This window comes from Oryctolagus cuniculus, chromosome 15, assembly GCF_051225735.1.
Source record: "Oryctolagus cuniculus isolate XC-2025 breed Fujian yellow rabbit chromosome 15, ASM5122573v1, whole genome shotgun sequence".
Taxonomy (NCBI): Eukaryota; Metazoa; Chordata; class Mammalia; order Lagomorpha; family Leporidae; genus Oryctolagus; species Oryctolagus cuniculus.
The window spans coordinates 43,800,114-43,822,414 of record NC_142881.1 but is presented as its reverse complement, the minus strand read 5'-3'; the positions used below and the strand labels follow the sequence as shown (position 1 = coordinate 43,822,414).

The 22,301-nt window shown below is 39.9% G+C and overlaps 1 protein-coding gene across 3 annotated transcripts in view; it reads right to left on the bottom strand.

The window, feature by feature from the left end:
- PRKG1 (protein kinase cGMP-dependent 1) overlaps positions 1 to 22,301 on the bottom strand; it is a 1,368,024-nt gene that overhangs the window by 1,263,027 nt on the left and 82,696 nt on the right.

Here is a 22,301-nt window from a genome sequence, read left to right as displayed (position 1 = left end):
GAGATACAAAGATTTCAGGTAAGAATTAAAAAACTATATTATGTTATACATAGTAATTGTTTCATGTGTATTTCAGTTTCTAGAATTTCTATTTATAGCTCAAAACTAAGCACATTCATTCAAAAAATAATTCATGCTAAGTCTACACATGGAGAATACCAATCCATTCCATTTTGTTTTCTAATTGCTAATGCCATGTTCCAACTCATTGTCTCAACTATTATGTTCATCTCTCTCAAGCACAGATTCAGTATGAAGCACAGTTAGAAGCTGAGAGCAACAAGCACAATGAAAGGGACAAGGAATGGGGCAAAGGGAGAGAAATTATTACATGAAGGCCTTCTATGCCCTACACCATGTTAGTTGTTTCATATGTGTGTGTATATCAGTGTGTATTTCTAATTTAGCATGGAAACACCAGTTCTATCCCCTAGTAGCTTATAGTCTAGATCAGGATAAGCAAATATCATTCATTGTTCACTGCACTCCTATCATGTGCCAAGTACTGCTGGGGTCTGGGACCTGGATCACCAAGAGGGAGCTTGTACAGAGTTTGCTGGACAGGAAAAAAAAAGCCAAGAAAACAAACAGAAACAAACAATCTCAGGTAAGGGAAGTGCCATGAAATGCCTAAGGAAGGAGAAGCAACAGAGAATGTGCAGGGTGAAAATGACTCTGGACCTGTGCAGAGAAGGTATGTTTCAGAGTGTGTGTGTGTGTGTGTGTGTGTAAATACAGAAATCTGCAACAATACATGAAATAATTGACACAACAAGAAAGACGCTGTTAAACACAAAAAGAATGTGAGACCAAAAGGAATTCACACCTACACACAGCCTACAAGAGAAAGCACTTCCAACTGGCAAGCATGGAGAAGGCCTCCTGTCCATGGTAGGCAGCTTGGCCTGGACAAGGAGGGGCCGTGCCAGTCACCGTGGCGACCAGAAGAACCAGCTCCTTTCTGTGCATTGTTCTGGTTGTGAGATGAATGCCTGCAGCTGTACTTACGGTATGGTCTGCCTTGTACAGTGCTATACTGTCACCCTATCATTAAAGGACTGCTCACACTCCAGGATTCACTCGGAGGGATAGTTAAAATACAGGTGACCAGGCCCCGCCCTAGGGTTTCTGATTCAAATAAATGGGAAGGCTGCCTGAGAATCTGCATTTTCAGCCAGTTCCCAGGTGATGCTCGCCCTGCTGAGAAGGCCCAGACCATGGCGAAGCACACAGACTCTGTCTATGCTGCTCTGCCCACTCTTCCAGATTCTACACATAAAAGCAAACACACAGAAACAGGGTTAGCCTGCACCATGTTTTACGGTCTGCTTGTTGTACCACATGCATTTTCATGAAATGGCTCAAAACCCTTAGCATAGGAGGAAATGGGTATGTAGGCAGACTTCTAATTTTACATTCCTAATTATCTTGTACTAATATATTTGTCAAAACTGGTTTGCACATGCAAACATCCCTCACTTTTGCTTATTCAGCCAAAGGAAGTTACGTTTCACAACCACCTGTGCAACCAAAGCTTGAATCTGCAGCTTACTGCAATCATTATGAAATGGTTTATCATCTCTGAAATCCCTGTTATCAATCCCCACTGAATCTTCAGAGTAAGATTACTCTTTATCCTCTCAAACAGAAACTTCGTTCCTGGTACCTGCACAATAAGAAAGCAAGCTAACAGAGCCACCTCATTTCACTGCTGAACAAGCAACAGTTTTGGCAATGTCCCCGATTGGCTTGTAACCCAGAAGCCTTTGCACCAGGCAGGATAGACTGGCATCAGAGCAAAGGCTTTTGGGGAACACAGCCAGCCAGGTGGCAAGCCAGGATCTTTAGTGAGACAAAGTGGAGTCAGCTGTTGCCACGTAAAACAGAGTGATGTCTAACTGGGGTCGGGACCCCCTGCGTTACAGACCATTTAGCCTTCATCTGCTTTCAGCCCCACTGGCATGAGAAGCCATTAGGATACTTCCTTTAAAATAGTCTCCACTCTAAAGAGAGTCTGAATCAAAACTTCCACTTTATTCATGAAATCACCTCAGGCACATGTGAAAAACTAAAATTTTTCCCTTTCTTTCACCTTGCAAAGTTCTCAGGTCCTACATTCCTCTCATGTACACTCATTCATGCCTGTATTTCATAACTGAAATCTCCCTCATGTCACAAACAGCTCCCTGATCAATCCTATGTTCATCTCAGGGTCTGGTACGTATCTTGAACCTGTTAACTTGCTTTCTTTTCAAATTCCACATAGACTACGTATAGGAGGCCAAAATTCTGTGTTGGAAGAGGACATCAAGGCTTGATCTTAGTGCTGAAGAAAACAGAAAGAAGTACAAAGTTGTATAATCCACTATCTAAGTACCTGGAATCTCAGGAAATGTAACTCTTAGCATGACCGTCCAAAGCACAAACTTTGGACCTACACAGCATTATGGACTTGAGCAAATCATTTACTTATTCTTTGAGTTTGCTTTAATTTTGTTACCTCTATAATGTAGCAAATACTTCACCTTTCAGAACCATTATGAGGACTAGAAAAAAGTGGATACTAATCTGTCGCTCCCCCTCTTCGTGGAGGAGCAACACAGGACCCTGCGCTGTTCTTTCGTCTGCTCGGCCCTCCCCGGGTTTGCTGCTGGTTCTTCCCGGGTTGGCTACTGTCCCTTCCACCTCCGTGGAAGGGCAGTTCCCCCTGGCCACATTCCCCACTTCCGCAGGGGAGCGGCACACCGCCGGCCGGCTCTCTCGGGGGCTGCACAGGTGTTCCTTCAGATGTTCCCCTTAGATGTTCCTCGTGCATGCCGTCTCTCTCCTCCTTTATAGTCCTCCTCCGCCAATCCTAACTCGGCTGCCCACACGCCGAGTACGCTGCTCTCCAATCAGGAGCAGGTCCTACAGTTTATTGGCTGAACTGGAGGCAGCTGTGTAGAAGCCTCTTTCTTCTCTCCCAGCGCCATATTGTGGGAGAGCAGATGCATAGAATAAGTCTTAATTCCAGTAACTCAGTCCAGTCCGGGCTGCTCCCCACACTAATCCTCCAGTAAAGTGCCTAAACACAGTAAGTACTTCATAAATGGCAACCTGATACTAAGATGGTATTATTGTTGTTACTGTTAACCAGGTCATTACTGTGCTAATATATCACATTCAGTTACAAAGCTAAATCTCCTAGTCTCTATAGTATTCCAAAAAACAAAAAGGTGGGCAAAAAAATATTGAAGCCACTTGAACTTTTCCAACACTTGTAAGATTTAATGTTTAATGTAACAGCAAATGCCCTGAGTCTAAAAACAACCTTAACATTCTAAAGTTCATTGAATAAATCATAAATTGATGTCATACATTCATGCAAGTAAATTGATATCACTTGCAAAACAAGATGCCTGTTTACATGAAATGTATACAAAAGGCAAATCATAGACACAAAGCAGACCAGTGGTGGCCTGGAGATAGGGATGGAGCAAGGAGTGGCTGCAAGTGGTCCACAATTTCAGAGGGTCATGGACATGTTCTAATAGTCATGGACATGTCCTAATAGTCATGGACATGTTCCACTACTGAATTTTGTGACAGTTGCAAAATTGAATAATTTTACTAAAAATCTTTTACTGTACACATGTAGCAGGTGAATTTTATGGCATGGTAATGTCTCAATGCAGCTGTTAAAAAACTGTCTTGTACTACATGACACATTTCAAAATGAATTGAATTTATATTTTTATTCAAAAGATTTCCATTATCAGCTCATATTCATGACTGTCAAGAATTTGTCCAAGATCATTAACATGTTCTTCACAGACTAACAGGATTGTTATCACCCACAATCATCCTGGTTTTGAAAAGATGTCTTGAGACACAGTATCACATTCATTAACAGAAAGCATTACCAGCTCAGATCACGTTCTGCACCTGGTAGTTTCTCAGGTCTGACCAACAAATATTCAAGTTGGGAATGAATGGTTTTCAAACAGAAATCCATCAGTGAACAACTTCTACACAAACATTTCAGGAAACAGAGAAGCCACTTTGCTCTAGTATTTTTGATGGACTGAAATCAGATCATTAACAAGCGGGTCTTTAAAACTGTACGTCAGACCAGTAATGCCATAATCTATATCTATGATGGCTCTAAGTGTTAAAATGGATGTTAAGGACAATATGATCAAGATTTCATATAAATTAATATGCAAAGAATGACTACTAAATATTTTCCCTCATTTTAGAGCACAGACAGCTTTCCTAAGGGATAAAACCACTCCTTTCCTAAATTTTTAAAGATTTATTTATTTGGGGCCGGCGCTGTGGCACAGCGGGTTAAAACCCTGGCCTGAAGCACCGGCATCCCATATGGACACCCGTTCTAGTCCCGGTTGCTCCTCTTCTGATCCAGCTCTCTGCAATGGTCTGGGAAAGCAGTAGAAGATGGCCCAAGTCCTTGGGCCCCTGCACCCGCATGGGAGACCCAGAAGAGGCTCTTGGCTCCTGGCTTCAGATCAGCTCAGCTCTGGCCTTTGCAGCCACCTGGGGAGTGAACCAGTGGATGGAAGACCTCTCTCTCTGTCTCTGCCTCTCTCTGTAACTCTGTCTTTCAAATAAATAAAATAAATCTTTTTTTTTAAAAAAAAGCAGAAGATGGCCCAAGTGTTTTGGTCCCTGCACCAACATGGGACCATTTTATTTTTTAAAAAATTTATTTATTTACTTGAAAGGTAGACTGACTAATGGGGAAAGATAGAGACAGACACAGAGACCTTCGATCTGCTTGTTTACTTCACAGATGACTTCAACAACCTGGGCTAGCCTAGACCAAAGTCAGAAGTCAAGACCTCCATCTAGATCTTCTACATATGTGTCAGGGGCCAAAGGACCTGGGCCATCATCCATTACCTTCCCAGGCACATTAGCAGGTACATGGACTGGAAGTAGAGCAGCTGGGACTTAAACTGGTGTTCCAATATGGGACCCCCATGTCACAAGTGGCGGATTAACACACTGTGCCACAACACTGCCCTCATGGTAATTTTCCACACAGTTTTTAAATCCCTATACTCAGTTCAAGCTGTGCCAGTCCATTCTGGGTTTCTCTATAGCACAACTGCCTGTTGAATGAAATCAACTGATTGTGGACCTGCAAATTTACCTATGTTCATATCTTGTCTAAGGTTAGCACACGCAGAAGTCATACAGGATACTTTCTATCAGTCTTTCTCTGAGTCATATCCAGCAAAGCCAAGCTGGATTGCAGTAGGTTCTGCTCCAGGATCTTGTCATTACTAAACCTGTCTTTCCATCTCATGCTCTTCAGTTTGGTTTTGAAGTATCACTTTAATAATGAACACTGGAGTAACAAAAATCAGTTAACACAGTGATAGTAATGGTAACCTCAACAATAAATTATTGAGCCCATACTATGTTTTGGGTTATGAGGAACTTAAAACATTACCTCTAACTGTGGTGTATGGTGCAATATACCACAGACAATGTAATATATAATAGGAAATGGATACTTAGAAATATTCAATATCAGGTACCTGGTTAGTGATGAAGTAAATGCATTATAACCAATGCCTGTATTTGCTTTAAATATTGTGTTCTGAAACTACTTCCTTTTTAAAAATATTTTATTTTTTTTTATTTTTTTTTAATTTTTTAACTTTTATTTAATGAATATAAATTTCCAAAGTACAGCTTATGGATTACAATGGCTTCCCCCCCATAACGTCCCTCCCACCCACAACCCTCCCCTTTCCCACTCCCTCTCCCCTTCCATTCACATCAAGATTCATTTTCGTTTCTCTTTATATACAGAAGATCAGTTTAGCATACATTAAGTAAAGATTTCAACAGTTTACTCCCACACGGAAATATAAAGTGAAAAATACTTTTGAGTACTAGTTATAGCATTAAATCTCAATGTACAGCACACTAAGGACAAAGATCCTACATGAGGAGTAAGTGCACAGTGACTCCTGTTGTTGACTTAACAAATTGACACTCTGGTTTATGGCATCAGTAATCACCCTAGGCTCTTGTCATGAGCTGCCAAGGCTATGGAAGCTCCCTGAGTTCACCGACTCTGATCATATTTAGACAAGGCCATGGTCAAAGTGGAAGTTCTCGCCTCCCTTCAGAGAAAGGTACCTCCTTCTTTGATGACTCGTTCTTTCCACTGGGATCTCACTCGTGGAGATCTTTCATTTAGGTTTTTTTTTTTTTTTTTTTTTTTTCCCAGAGTGTCTTGGCTTTCCATGCCTGTAATACTCTCATGGGCTTTTCAGCTGGATCCACATGCCTTAAGGGCTGATTCTGAGGCCAGAGTGCTGTTTAGGATATCTGCCATTCTATGGGTCTGCTGTGTATCTCACTTCCCATGTTGGATCATTCTCTCCCTTTTTTATTCTATCAGCTAGTATTTGCAGACACTAGTCTTGTTTATGTGATCCCTTTGGCTCTTAGTCCTATCATTATGATCAATTGTGAACAGAAATTGATCACTGGGACTAGTGAGATGGCATTGGTACATGCCACCTTGATGGGATTGAATTGGAATCCCCTGGTATGTTTATTTTTTTTAAACTTTTATTTAATGCATATAAATTTCCAAAGTACGACTTATGGATTACAATGGCTTCCCCCCCATACCGTCCCTCCCACCCACAACCCTCCCCTTTCCCACTCCCTCTCCCCTTCCATTCACATCAAGATTCATTTTCGATTATCTTAATATACAGAAGATCAGCTTAGTATACATTAAGTATGGATTTCAACAGTTTGCTCCCACACAGAAACATAAAGTGAAAAATAATAGATGATTTTTTTTAAATGATGATGAAATCAGAGCAGACCTATTGTCATGTTTAATCCCAGTGAGAGTCAAGTTGGGAGTTGATAATTTCTTTTTTTTTTTTTTTTTACAGAGGATCAGTTTAGTATGCATTAAGTAAGGATTTCAACAGTTTGCACCCCCATAGAAACACAAAGTGAAATATATTGTTTGAGTACTCGTTATAGCATTAAATCTCAATGTACAGCACATTAAGGATAGAGATCCTACATGAGGAGTAAGTGCACAGTGACTCCTGTTGTTGACTTTACCAATTGACACTCCTGTCTATGGCATCAGTAATCTCCCTATGCTCCAGTCATGAGTTTCCAAGGCTATGGAAGCCCTCTGAGTTCTCCAACTCTTATCTTGTTTAGACAAGGTCATAGTCAAAGTGGAAGTTCTCTCCTCCCTTCAGAGAAAGGTACCTCCTTCTTTGATGACCTGTTCTTTCCACTGGGATCTCACTCGCAGAGATCTTTTGCCAGAGTGTCTCGGCTTTCCATGCCTGAAATACTCTCATGAGCTTTTCAGCCAGCTCCGAATGCCTTTAGGGCTGATTCTGAGACCAGAGTGCTATTTAGGACATCTGCCATTCTATGAGTCTGCTGAGTATCTCACTTCCCATGTTGGATCACTCTCCCCTTTATTTACTCCATCAGTTAGCGTTAGCAGGTACTAGACTTGTCTATGTGCTCCCTTTGACTCCCAGTCCCTCCACCATGACCAACTGTGAACTGAAACTGATCACCTGGAACAGTGAGATGGCATTGGTACATGCCACCTCGATGGGATTGAATTGGAATCCCCTGGTATGCTTCCAACTCCACCACTTGGGGCAAGTCAGCCTGAGCATGTCCCAAATTATACATCTCTTCCCTCTCCCATTCCCACCACCATGTTCAACAGGGATCACATTTCAGTTAATTTTCAACACTTAAGAATAACTGTGCATCAATTACAGATCTAAACCAGTCATATTAAGTAGAACAGATAAAAAAAAACTACTAAGAGGGATAATGTATTAAGTTGTTCATTAACAGTCAGGGCTATGCTGATCAAGCCACCGTTTCCCATAGTGTCCACCTCACTCCAACAGGTTTCCCTCTTTAAAAAATATTTTATTTATTTATTAGAGAAATAGAGTTACAGACAGTAAGAGGGAGAGACAGAGAGAAAGGTCCTCCGTCCGTTGGTTCACTCTCCAAATAGCGGCAATGGCCAGCGCACTGCGCTGATCTGAAGCCAGGAGCCAGGTGCTTCCTCCCAGTCTCCCATGTGGGTGCAGGGGCCGGAGCACTTGAACCATCTGCCACTGCTTTCCCAGGCCACAGCAGAGAGCTGGATTGGAAGAGGAGCAGCCAGGACTAGAACCGGCACCCAAACTGGATGCCGGCATGGCAGACGGAGGATTGATCTACTGTGCCACGGCGCCGGCCCCAAGACTACTTCCTTTTAATTTCCTTAAATACACTGTGAACCACAGAACTCACTGGATTCTTTAGGCAATGACATGAATCATTAATGCTGTACATAGGGTAGAAAGGAGTTGAACTGAATCCCATAACCTTCTGAAAATATACTGTTGTTACTTATGAACTACTGGATTTGGGTTATATGACATCACCTCTTTGACCCTTAATTTTCTCATCTATAAAATGGAGAGGTGCTGTTCTCCTCTACTCGCACAGACATTGGGAGGCATGAATCAAATCACAGACATACTGATTCTTCTAGTCAATGAACACAAGCTGTTACCAAACTTCACTCTTATTCAACAAATAAGCCTTCCAGAAAAAATAACCTCAGACATTCACAGAAGTGACTGCATAAATTTTAAATGATATTTTTAATGGAATTGGCATTCTCAGATTCTATGCTAGATAGCTAAGAGACAATATGCAAATAATATCAACCTTTAATTTTTTCCCAGTTTTATTCTGGTTAGTATTGAGTTACACACATAATTTAAAAGTATTTCATCATGAGTTTGATGGTTTCTACCATCTCATAATATTACGATTGATGAGAATTTTTTGAATAGTCAAAATTAGCAAGCTATTATTCTAAGTTTGAAAGGATTTTGTGAATGAGAGTTCTGGCTTTGTGTGCAACTGAAATTAATAAATAGAAAAGATTCCCCTGTAACTATTTCCATTAACTCCATGCTAGTATTTCTTGGCAATCAATCCACTTACTTTTCAAGGTTAACCAATTTATAAGGTTTTATGTTGAAGAGCTCGAGACCAGACATTTATTAGAGTTGGAGGACAAGTGTGCTTCCATACAAAGGCATTAAATAATCACAGATTATTCAAACCAGAAAGGACTTTTCAATGTTTTGCAAACCCAGAGGGGGAAAAAACTGAAATACTAAATAAACAATAATTTAGGGGCAGGCACTTAGCTTAGCTGTTCAGATGCCAGTTAAGACTTGTGTCTGTTTGATACCTAGCTCCAGCTCCTGATTCCAGCTTCCTGCTAACACATACCCTTGGAGGCAGTGGTGATAGCTCAAGTGATTAGGTTTCTGCCACCTATGTAGGAGACCTGGATAGAGTTTCTGATCTTGGCTTTGTCCTTTTCCAGCATCTGGGGAGTCACTGAGCCAGTGAATGGGAGCACTTGCTGTGTGTGTGTGTGTGTGTACGCACCTGTCTCTGCTTCTCATCAAAAAAATAATAATGACATTTTAAAAAGCTGAAATTCCTTCAGAGGCCACAAAGAGCATACAAACAATGGGCATGGGCTAGATGAAGACAGCACAGAACAGCAGCCACTGTGAGGAACCTGTGGAGCCCAGGCAGTCTACAAGGGCTTGGCAAAGCATCCAAACTCAAACACTGGGACAATCCTTTTCTGGCCAAACTAAACATGCCTTGAAGCTCTGCTGAGCCCAGTGACATAAGCTGCCAATTTTCAAAATCTTAAATTTAAAGGATGAAGTATCTGAGGGCCAGCAACATGAAGAGGCTTCATCTTGTCCTTCATTTGAAAAAGAATCCTTGAGCATCTGCTGTGTGCCAGTCCTGTTCTGGGCTCCAGGAATATAACATGAGCAACAGAGACACTGGCCTTCTTTCCCTTAAATCTACTATCTCCTGGGGAAGTAGATATTAACCACATAATGACTATAGTACAGAAAACAAGACTAGTGTCTGCTAATACTAACTGATAGAATAAAAAAGGGAGAGAACGACCCAGCATGGGAAGCAGGATACACAGCAGACTCATAGAATGGCAGATGTCCTAAACAGCACTCTGGCCTCAGAATCAGCCCTTAAGGCGCATGGATCTGGTTGAAAAGCCCATGAGAGTATTTTAGGCATGGAAACCCAAGACACTCTGGGGAAAAAAAAAAAGGACCTAAATGAAAGATCTCTGCGAGTGAGATCCCAGTGGAAAGAACGGGTCATCAAAGGAGGAGGTACCTTTCTCTGAAGGGAGGAGAGAACTTCCACTTTGACCATGGCCTTGTCTGAATAAGATCAAAGTCAGGGAACTCAAAAGGCTTACATAGCCTTGGCAACTCATGACTAGAGTCTAGGGAGATTACTGACGCCATAACCAAGAGTGTCAAATTGTTAAGTCAACAACAGGAGTCACTTGTACTTACTCCTCATGTGGGATCTCTGTCCTTAATGTGTTGTCCAATGTGAATTAATGCTATAACTAGAACTCAAACAGTATTTTACACTTTATGTTCTGTGTGGGTGCAAACTAATGAAATCTTTACTTAATATATACTAAATCAATCTTCTGTATATAAAGATAATTGAAAATGAATCTTGATGTGAATGGAATGGGAGAGGGAGCGGGAGATGGGAGGGATGCGAGTGGGAGGAAAGTTATGGGGGGGGGAAGCCATTGTAATCCATAAACTGTACTTTGGAAATTTAACTTTACTAAATAAAAGTTTTAAAAAAAAAAGAAATTCAATCTCTGGTGAGCATGAAGAAAAAGTACACAGAACTACACAAACACTGAGGCCTGGGAACAGGACTCCAGCCCAGATGCGCTAGGCACAATCCATATGGGAAGAGCCCCAAAAGGCAATGTCTTGTGAGCACCTACTCTCCAGTCACCACGAACTTGTGGGTAAGAATATATACCTAGTACAGCACTACCCTACAGTAGCACCTTAGGTTTAGTAAATGTTTTGACCAAAAAAAAATTAGATAACAACTGAAAACCAATTCATAGAAGGCCTTATTAAATACTAGAATAAGGAATGATGTGGGTTTTGATAAATGTTCTAATAACACTCAATTAAGGATGCTAATATTGGGGGAGTAAGAATAAGAAAATGAACCACTGGTATGAGGGAGTATTTCTGCAGAATGGGAAATGGATTCACTGAGGACAAACAAAGGACACTCAACATTTCTTAAATAAAAAATACAAATCAAAATACACAAGTACAAATTTGGGAAATTTCTACATATAAAACAGCAAAGTATTCTATAGGCTTGAGTAGCTGTATTTGATAGTGATTTTAATATACCAGAAATACATTATTAGTTTAAGGAGAAACCATCATGATACTAGGGTGTGCTGGTCTCCAAAACAGAATGCACCCATGGCCATGATGGGTATGAGAGAAGATGGCATATAAAAAATCACCACAGAACCACACAAAGGAATAAAACTGCACCCAGCAATACAAAATAGGACTTCTGCTTAAAAAGTTAATTGTAGGAACAAATACCTAAACAGCACTGCATATAGGAGGGCATTTCATTAAGTTTATGGAAAAATGAAAGTAAAGAATGAGCTTATTTTGGTGCAGAAAGATTTCTGAAATTCATGCAGTTTTTTTCATAGCACATACATTCCAAATTTAACTCTCACTTTTAATTCAATTTTTGCATGAACATTGTGGAGCACCCTCGTACAGAACGAGCCTGTGCTCTGGGGCCACACCAATCTCCATTAGAATACGTCAGCCCACTATTTTATCTTGTTTAAGATATTTAATTTCTCATTTTCTCCATCTAAAATAATTGGATAACAGTGCCTATATTATCAGATTAATGTGAGAATTAAATGATAGTATATATGACATGTTACAAGACAAATATTTTCAGTAATTATCATTAGAACAGCACCAATGATTGACCAATAACAACAGTAACAACTGTAGCCCTCATTTTATAATGGAGTTTTGTGAAGAATTGTTTTTTTCATGTCCAGAAAAAGAAAAAAAAAATGAACAATTTGAGCTTAGTTTGATCGAGAAGGTTTAGATATTATATTCTCCCACTTCCTGATGATAAACCAACAGACTCAACTACACAAAGAGGTACTGAAATCTGTTAAGGGAAGTCAAGAAGGAGGGAAACGCTGTCAAAGATGATTTAAAAACTCACTAGCAAGAGTTCACCTCGCTATTATTTAATAACCTCTAAGTCCATCCTGCAGAGAATCCCACTCTCACCAAGACAAATAAATGTATAGTTGACTCATTTTCCATCCATCACTCTGACAATAACCCTTAGGAATCCAGAAGATGGAGCACTGCTCCTTTATGATAGATGACTTACATGGCATAGGACTTCAGTGGTGGTACCAAAACACAAGCCACAGATGAGAGGGGCTCAGCTGAGCAGAGAAGCAGCCTCTGCAATGAGCAGTGCTTTGATTTTATGCTTGTATACATGATTCCAAAACTTTTTGCACCACATAATAAACCAATCTTTTCATTCCATTTTGCTCAAGATTTTTGAAGGATTCTTAAATATTAGGCTAGAAAGAAGGTTCAAACAATGTGCTTCTTCAACTTTATCTGCCTCTCTGCATACCTAACAATGGTAGCTTTGCCAAATAGTTCATATTGGTTCTTTCGATATCTTCATTTCTGTAGGCATAGAAGAGTTATCGTTGGGTTGCTTAAAATGATTATGGTTATGTTATTGATGAGATATAACTTCTGATGGAAATAAGAGGGTACTTTTCAAATATCAGGATCTTCTAAAATAATTTCTTATAATTTTTATCAACATTCCAATCAAATAGCCACATACACATGCATAATGCTTTAGGTGCCTAAAATATCCATTTCTGGATGTTTTCTCATTAACTGCTGTTATTTTTAAGGACATAGACTTAGCAGTTGCTTATCAAAAAGAAAACAGTTTCTTTAGGCTAGTGTTTTCTCATCAAAGGTGACAGAGAAGGAAATAAGCATGTTAACACCTTAAGCAAAGCAATGAAAAGAGAAAGGATGCATGAATTCATAAAATATGAGGGTATATAAATTCATGAAATATCTGGGACATGGAATTAAAAATAACTATTTTGGTGCAAAACATTGAAATCAATATATAGTAGGGGTCTTCCAAACGTTCATGGAAAATGTTCATTAGATTTCAAAAACCTTTTCATAAGAATAAACTACGTTTCTTTAGAAAGATAAGCAGTGTTCCCATCTGCTGATTCAATCCCGAAACACCCACGACAGCTGAGGCTGGGTCAGGTTGAAGCTGGACGTGAGGAACTCAATGCAGGGTCCTCTGGGTAGTTGAAAGGGACCCAACTACTGGAGCCAACACTGTGCATTAACGAGAATCTATCAAACACTCTCCTCTAAATACATCTTTTAATTCCGTTTTCCATGAACTTTTTGAAGTTTCTCCAAATATAAAAAGTTTACAAGAAGTTAATAATGAACTTGTTTTTTATTTGCCATCTCTCTAGAGTATGACTTCAAAGAGGTTCCATTTAGTTTTATGCCATTCAGTGCTATACAAACATGGACTCATTTGCTTCCTGTTTGTTTCTGCTTCCCAAAAACAGAATACAGGTCTCCATACTAAGTGATGCTAAAATATCTGGAAGGCAGAATAAGACAAATTATAATTTTTCATGTCATATTTTCCTTTTACAAAGAACAAAAAATGAACTGAAAATTTGAAGAAAAGTAGAATGATTATTTTCTTATCAAGGCTACAACTATAAAAAAAAGTTTCTTTCACAATATTTTTAAAGCTTTTCAGATTTATAACACGATACATAACAAACAAATGCATGACTGAATTCAACATTACATTTTTTTAAGCTAAGTATTAAGTGAATGACTAGAAATGTTGAGCAGTTCTTTCATTTTGCACTGTCTCATGCACTCATACACTATTGGGGGAAGATAAAGATTTTCCTCTACCAATTCAGAGCTGAAAAAGTTCTATTAAGGAATGAAGACCCTGATTCACCCAAAGTCTCATTCTCCAATAGTACATGTAACATACATTCTAGGGTTTATTCTGCTGCCTACTATTTTTCTCCCCCAACTGACATAATCAGTTACCATCACAGGCTTAGCAAAATGGTACCAGTCACTTTCAGACAGTTAATATTCCACTGTAAAGGCTATAGCAATGCGTGGTCAAATTGCACAAAGCTAATCTATGGCCATTTCCTCTGGTTTGCCATAACACAAAATGTGCTACTCAGTCAGCAACGATGGAGGTCAACTGTGTCTTCTGGAGATGCCAGTGTAGAGCTGTGCTCCCTGTCACAGTGTGTTTGCCAGCCACCTGCAGATGCACTGGAGGACAACCCATGCACCCTGAGTACATCTGTAACAGAGGGATCAGACTTGGGATTCCCATTTTTCTTCTTGTCATGACAATCCTTTTTTCATTCCTCTCATTCCAGACCTAGAAGTCCTGTCACAAACATAATTTATTGATAAAGCTGAACCACTAAGGGGATGCACAGTGTGTCCAGAAAAGACAATGTTTCCCCTCACATGATTTCATTCGTCGTTTGCTCAGATCTGGTGAAAGTTTGATATTATTACCCTCTAACATAATTGCTCCAGAATATAACAAAAGTATTTTTGGTTAACTAGGGTGTATTTCTCATCACTAACATTCAATGCAATTAATGACTGGCTACATCAGAATGTTTGCATGTTCAGAGAAGTACCATGCTACTTCTAAGAGCAGGGATTTTCTAGAAGTGAGAAAGTGAAACCGAACATTCGAAGATCAAGAACATTTATTACAACCCTAGAAACTTAACTTAAGCTATTTATTTATGCTTTGTCTAGGCATAAGTTACTCCAGCTCTAAACAGAAGTTACATCTGTCTTAAGGTAATCCTGATGAAGTTTAATTTGTATTACGATCTTTAGACATGAAAGGATAATCAACATTATTTTCTTTTTGACTCAGGTGAAAGCAGCACATGTTGGCACTAAATTTTAACAGTTTTATACTTGCTCCCACACTTTCATATCTTAGAATAAAAAGCAACTCCAAAGGTTGATATTTTTCCAGTGTCCTATACCAACCTTTGTCCATTATTCTGCTTTCAACCACAAAGCTGTAGTTAAGTGAACACATGCTTTTGGTCATGTTTCTTTATTGTTAATTCTTCACATCTCTCCCATTTAGATCCAATAACCAAATGCACAGTTCATAATGAAAGTGTTTACTTTCCTTATGATTAACTTCCCTTCGTAATTAATGTTCCTAATCTTCTGGGTAGCCTTATTACATGTCCTCTACAGTAACATGCTATCTATCAGGGGAATACATTTTCATATTTTAGAAGGAAGAAGCTCTGACAAGCAAACTCCTCACTGGCTCTGATTCAAGATTAATTTTACCAAAAAGTATTGAAAATTATATCGGCTGTTTTTACTGCTAATATTAAGTGCTCTATTGACTAATTCTCACCTGAGAAGACCATGATTAAATTACAAGTGTAAGCAACTCCTATCAGTGAACATGAGGAACACCTTGAGGAGTTAGAACACCTTGACATACAAAGAGCTGGCAACAAAGGGGTGACAGTGAGGTCTGGCCACAAGGCTTAAGAATCCTCCTCTCCTCCCCACCAGGAGCTCTTCAGAGGGATGCTCCAAGATCTCTGCTTACAAGTGTCTTCTCAAACCTCTCACCAGGCAGGCAGCAATGTCCAGATTTGTTAACTCATGGCCACCGTATGGCATGTGGGCTGAGAGGTTGATGTGCTCGCTCTGCTTTCTCTGAAGCCTCCTTCGAAAGTACTCCTCAGCCTGAGCTCAGGCTGTTTGCCTTAAAAGGATAAAATATCTGTAGGGGAAAAAAAAGCTGTAGCTGGCTGCAGAGACATAACATACCAGAAGCAGAGGCACTACAAGCCCGTACTGTTCTTCCAGGAGGTGCGTGTGGATCATTGTTTTACCTTCATCGACTTAATACTGCATAGCAGCAGCTGGAATCCAAACGGTCTTACTGGCTATTGAGGCAGCTGCCCTCAGTAAGACTGCAAAACAAACTTGGGAGGGTGGTTGATCCCAATGTGGGTCATTTGAACAGTGGCCAGCACTCACGGCTGGCAGGAAAGGGGAAACGTGCCCACTCACTAAAGACAGCTGCTGCCACTTCTGTGGCATGTCCCATAGCAGGCAGCCACAGATAACACAGTGAAACTGACAGGTCTAGATGCTGCAGGGACTGGAGAGCTGGAGTTGCCTGGTTCCACTGCCAGCAGGGAGTTAGGGTTGGTCCGAAAGCACCAAAGAAGCAATTTCCCCAAAGAACAGGAATTCAAGTAACTTGTAACAGACAAAGTTGAATAGGCTATGGCAAAGGTGCTCACTCCTGCCCACATATTAGAATCACATCAGGAGCTAAAATAATATATCCATACACCAGGTCCACCTCAGAGCAACTAAATCAGACTGTCCAGAGAGAGGATTCCAGTAAAGATAGTTTTGAAGTCCTCTAGATGATTCTAACATGCAGCTAGGGATGATGAGAACCAATGGGGTAGGTAGCATAGCGACTACTTATTTGGGAGAATAAACTCTGAGACATTAACTACATAGTGAACAGCTATAATTTGGGCAAAAAAAATGCATTACTACTTCTGCAAACCTCTAAAGAATGAACTCTTTAGAAGAAAAATGTATTCTAATACATACACCCAGTTGTCTTCCTGTAAGAGTGGTTTCCAAATTTTGTTGTACATTGAAATTACTTGAGATATCTTTAAAAAAATATTGGTACTTATCTTCTACCCCTAGACATTCTAACTTTAATTGGGTTGGGGTAAAACTGAGGCATGGGATTTTCATAAAAGTTCCCCAGATGATCCTAACATGCAGCAAAGTTTAGGAACCACTGTCTTATTTCTTCCACTTTTCCCAATGTACTTCTGCTTCCTATTTAATTATTAGTGAACAGATATTCCCGTGAGAATAGCCTATATTTGCCTGTAAGTGCCAAATCCTCCTGGTGGCTAAGGGAAAAGTCTCTGAATTTCAAATTCAGGCTTAGACTTTTACTAAATGTGGGTGATCCTGGGCAAGCTACTTAACTCCTCTGAGCCTCAGTATTCTATTCCTGTGAAATGGGATCCACATTAGGTGCAATAGCATACCTGGAGCACAGTTAAGTGCTCCATAAATGTTTGCCATGACGACGATGATGGCCAGTGCCATTCTGGACCCCCTAATCCAGAAACGGTGATGCACACTGACTTACTGCTCTCCTCCCTTTCCTCTGCAATGCTGATGCACAAAGCCCACCAAGCCCTCAATGACAGCAGATTCAAAGGGAAAATACAAAGAATCCAAAGCAAGCACTGGTGTAAGGGAAAATATCTTCATGATTTTCTGCCATTATCTCATCAGGGCTTCGTAAGGAGGCAAGGCTTCACACTACTTCCTCTTCGTGCACAAAGTACCATTTTATCTGCAAATTCTGTTCCAGTCTTACTGCCTATTTACTCGCCCACAAAGCTCACCATCTCCCCTTTCCAACTTCCTTGCCAATATGGCATAGCTCTAACAACTCGTCCTGTCTGGTCCTTGCCTGTCTCCCCACCCCCATACACATCTCTTTGCATTCTATTCTCTTGCTATTTTTTTTTTCATTAATAACTGTAATTACAAAACCCATTCAGAAACAAGACACTTTGGAGAACATACTATTAGTCCCACCTTGTGTTAAACATCTGTTTTGTGTAGCTGCAGTTTTTGTGCTCTTGTTTATATTTACATGACAGTTTTGGAGGAGAACATTCCTCTGCTCTTACAAGCAAAATTATACTTAGAGGATTCAAACAGGCTGCACACTTTTAACTCCTCAGGAAATGTGAAGGAGATGCTGAGGAACGCAGTCGTGGCAGAAGATGGTGAGAGGGAAGTAGAACTGGTGTCAGAAGGCTGGATGTGAGGAAGCAGAGAGGGACTGACAGCGAAGGGGTGGCAAACAGCACCAGTTCCACAATTCCGATTAGGATTCAAAATGCCACAGATGTGATTGTATAATGAGCTGTTGAGCATACTGGTAAATGCTGTTTCCAGCGTGTGCGTATCTGTGACTTTGCCTTGGATTCTCGGCAAGCAGAGGGTCTGCACTGTGAGCCACAGGCCCAGTTTCTCGAGATGGGCAGCAGCACCTATGGTGGAGATGGCAGAAAGAGCAGCAGTCTAGTGTTCGAATATGGTTGCTAGGATACCATGGAGACCCTCCATTGCTAGGCAGACTAGAAAAAAGAATGTGTCCATATGCCTTCTAACCTACAAACAGCAACAATAGAAAGAAACATCGTCTTGTCTTCCTCTACCCTTTTCCATTAGGAATCCAAACCCAACTCTGTGCTGAAATAACAAGTGGTGGAAGGTTAGAAGTCCGGCCCAGTAGAGCAAGAAAGCCGGTCATTTATATTCTCAGGCAGTCTCCAGAGCTACTATATTTAAGGGCTTGTCAGTATTTTCATTATAAGCCCTATTTTAGGGGCACACAACTTGACTGTGCTTCAAAACACTCTAATAGAGTTTAAGCAACCTGGTCTCATACATTTTTATAAAGACTTCGCCAACTTTCATTTTGCTGCATAGACTGTAATGTCAAATTAACGATCAAACTTAAAACTGGAAACTGTCAGGCTCATGTGAGGTCAGAATTTAACTCCTCCATGCAAACAGGGAAGATGAATTTCAAAAGCCAACTTCAGGTTCCATTTTCATCTATGTCCAGTTTGCGTGTGTATGTGTGGAATGTGCAGTGCTGGTCTGTGGCATAAGATTATTTTCAATGGGAACACGTGAAAGTCAGTGGAAAAGGAAACTTGGTTTCTTTAAGGGTTTTAGTCATCTGCTGCCTGCTTAAATTAAATGTTCTTACCTACTTAGTATAATTATAATTATCACTGGGACTGGGCTGCCCGGGGATAGAGGCCTGGACCAGTACTCTAAAACTCAGAGTTTTACTAGTGGGTAATAATCAGTACTTGTGAAACGCACACTCGCTTGCATGCATGTGCACACACACACACGATTCTTAATTATTCCCAAGTCAAGTGGAGATGCCCTCTCACATACTTTATAAACTCACAGAGATCGAGAGCCTCATTCTCACTGGCCTAAACTCGCCTCTCCATCCCTCCTTGGATACTCTAGAACAGCCACGAGTTGCTGCCATCATCCAGACATGATGCTTTCCTTTTCTGTTGCTTTGCAAATGGCACAGACAGTATCCCCCGCCCTTCCCACCCCACCCAGTGTCACCTCGTGATCAATCACCTGTATCATGGTCATCCTTCAAATACTTCAAAAAACCTTCACTTCCACAAGAATTTCTGATAGGCTAACATTAAATGTCAACTACCTTAGTTATCACCTCTCTGACTCACCTTACTCTAATTTCCAGAATATTTACTTGTGTGATCTTGTTAACCCCTTGATAACCCCTCGATGGAAGGACCTATGTATCTCTCTCCCCTCTACTTTATGCTGTTTTGCACCTGGAGACCAGCCCACAGAAGTACTGAATTGAGTTAAAGGGCACATTTGGAATTTAATTCCTACCTTTAAAGAATCCTGTTTTAATATATCATCTAAGATATAGCAGAATTTTAGAATTCTTTCATCTTCCAACAGAATTCAACAGAGTCTTCAGGAAATCTTTCTAATTTGAGACATATTACTCTCAATGTTTAGAAGATGTTTTCAAAAGTAATACTCCTTAAAAAGAAAAGCATATTTTTCTTTTCATCCCAAGCTCTTCCATTGCACTTCACAATCAAAAAGTGAAACAAACAAAAAATTGTCATCATTCTCTGAAATTCAGCTGCCTCTGGGGTGAAAAGCAACAGCTTGACAAAAACATGAACAGTAACAACTGTTGATAGGAATTCAAGTCTTTTATTCCAACCAAATAACAAGGAGCACTGTGACAGCAAAATGGAAAAGGTTTGGGAATATTTGCAATAGGTAAAGTATCAGAGACTGGATCTTCTAAATTACTGTAGTCTTATTTTCAGCAAGGAAATGTCAAGAAATAAAATTACTTCTAAAAGTCTGTAAGAACCACTCTATATAACCAATAGGCTATCTGATCCCATATAATGGGTGCTTGGGTTTTTTTTCTTTTTTCTTTGTATGGGTTGATTTGCTCAATTTATTTTAAAACATTCAATCTGGTAGTTTTACATTCCAGAGTATCTATAGGGTAGCAGTGAAATATAGATTCCATTTTACTACAACAGCTCTCTGACTGTCATTCATAACATAAAAGGAGCTTGCGGACTACCTCTGTACACAGAGGCTGTGAAAGAGACCAACAAAATTCTCCCAGCACTTGCAACCACCACTACCGTGTAGGTGCAGCAGGAGCACCCTGGCTCTGTGCTGGAATCTGACAGAGGCTTCTCTTCAATCTCCACATCAAGGGGAAAATTCCAAATCAAAAGTGTTATGACTAACATTATTAAGTTCCTCTATTTTCCACTATTTTCAAGTGATCAAAAATAACAAAGAAAACAGAATTTTCGAAGAATTACAGCCCCCGGAAGTCAACAATAAACAAAAACTAGACAGACACATCTGCAATACATTATGATAACTGAACAGAACAATTACTGGGCAGTTACCTACATCTAATGGAAAAAGAACTGAAAACAACCGTGAACATGATCTTGAATCGTGCACATGAACTTGAATAGACTTTACTTGGATGGTTTCAATTTTAATTGAACTCATAATAATCCATGTGTAAGCTCAAGAAAATGACTAAATTTAAGTAGCAAAAAGATGAAATATAAAGACAAACACTTATTGCCAATATGTCTGAGTAAACAAATTATTCACAGTGAGAAAAAATGAAATGAAAAGAAGTCGTCTTGGACTTGCAAGGTTTGTACAGCCATTCACAGGACTTGAGATAAAATCATTTTGCATACAATGTATTTCTTTTTCCCTAAGTAAGGTACACAGCTACCACTCAAGCCAGTTTTATTCTAGTTTTCTTTATGTAAGTGTGAAAAAAGAACAGATGTTTTTCCAAAATTATTTAAGCTTGGAAGACATTCTATAATTTTCTTCAATATAATCCTTCAGAATCACCAAAATGATCATGGGAATACCTTAATAGCAGAGTTCTTTAAAATGCAAGTTGTCAAACAAATATCAGAACACGCCCCATTGTTCAAAAGATAACATGTTGATTATAACGGGATGTTGTGAATGATTTGCCACACTAATTTCATTTTCTACCATGGCCTGTTTTTTTCAAATCTAGTTATCCTACATGCCAAGCACCAAGAGGCTTCTAAAACTCACCACATTCTACAGTTCATTCCCTACTGCTTAGATTCCTTTAGATCTTCTCTAACAGAATGTTTAACTGGAGTTCTCAGCTGGCTTGATCATGCTTCATTATAAAACCTATTAAAATAGTATGTTTATCAAAGTCTAGTTTGCTCTGTGTCACTCCAAAGTCCTGAAGATACTAAAATGAGGTCCTACAGGATACTTAAAGACGCAGAGAGTTCATCTTTCAGTTATTTTTTCATTATGCAAAGCTTGGCCCGAGAGAGATGGCCATGTACCTCGTTAGCTCAAACAGGCAAGCACGCCAGGACTGCAAATTAATTTACTAGACAAAGTTGAGGTGGATTCGGAGACTTTAGGTTTCTAAGGGAAATCTATGCCTGCTAAATTATCAAGGCAACTCAGTAAAGACAGGATCTCAAGAATGTCTACCTGTATTGTCTATTTCCAGCCCCTTGGCAGACTTCAAACGTCCACCTTTAGTTAAACTTGCATGAGAAACAGCACATGTCCCACGGGAACCAACACGTGTGTACGCACCTAGGTACAGCTCTAAGTTTTCAAAACTGTAATTAGTACATACTCATGACTGAACCATTCAGTAGAGAAATGGGCATAAAAACCCTGTGCTGACTCTTTCTCCTTGCATTAACTTCTTGTGTTTATGGAGGGCTTCAAGAGACTGTGACTCATTATGTAACATGTGTCATCCAGCCAATGTGATACAGTTAGAAATGGAGTAGTAAAGTCTTCGGTTTTCTTTCAATTATGCCATCATCTATTAATTCAAAAAACCACTCATGTGGGTGCTCACTCTGATACTACGTTCACCTCGTGTTCCCCCTGCCTTGCTCTCCACATGGACTCTGAGTTGAGGATTGTATAACAAGTTTCATTCAATTTTTCCACCCAAGT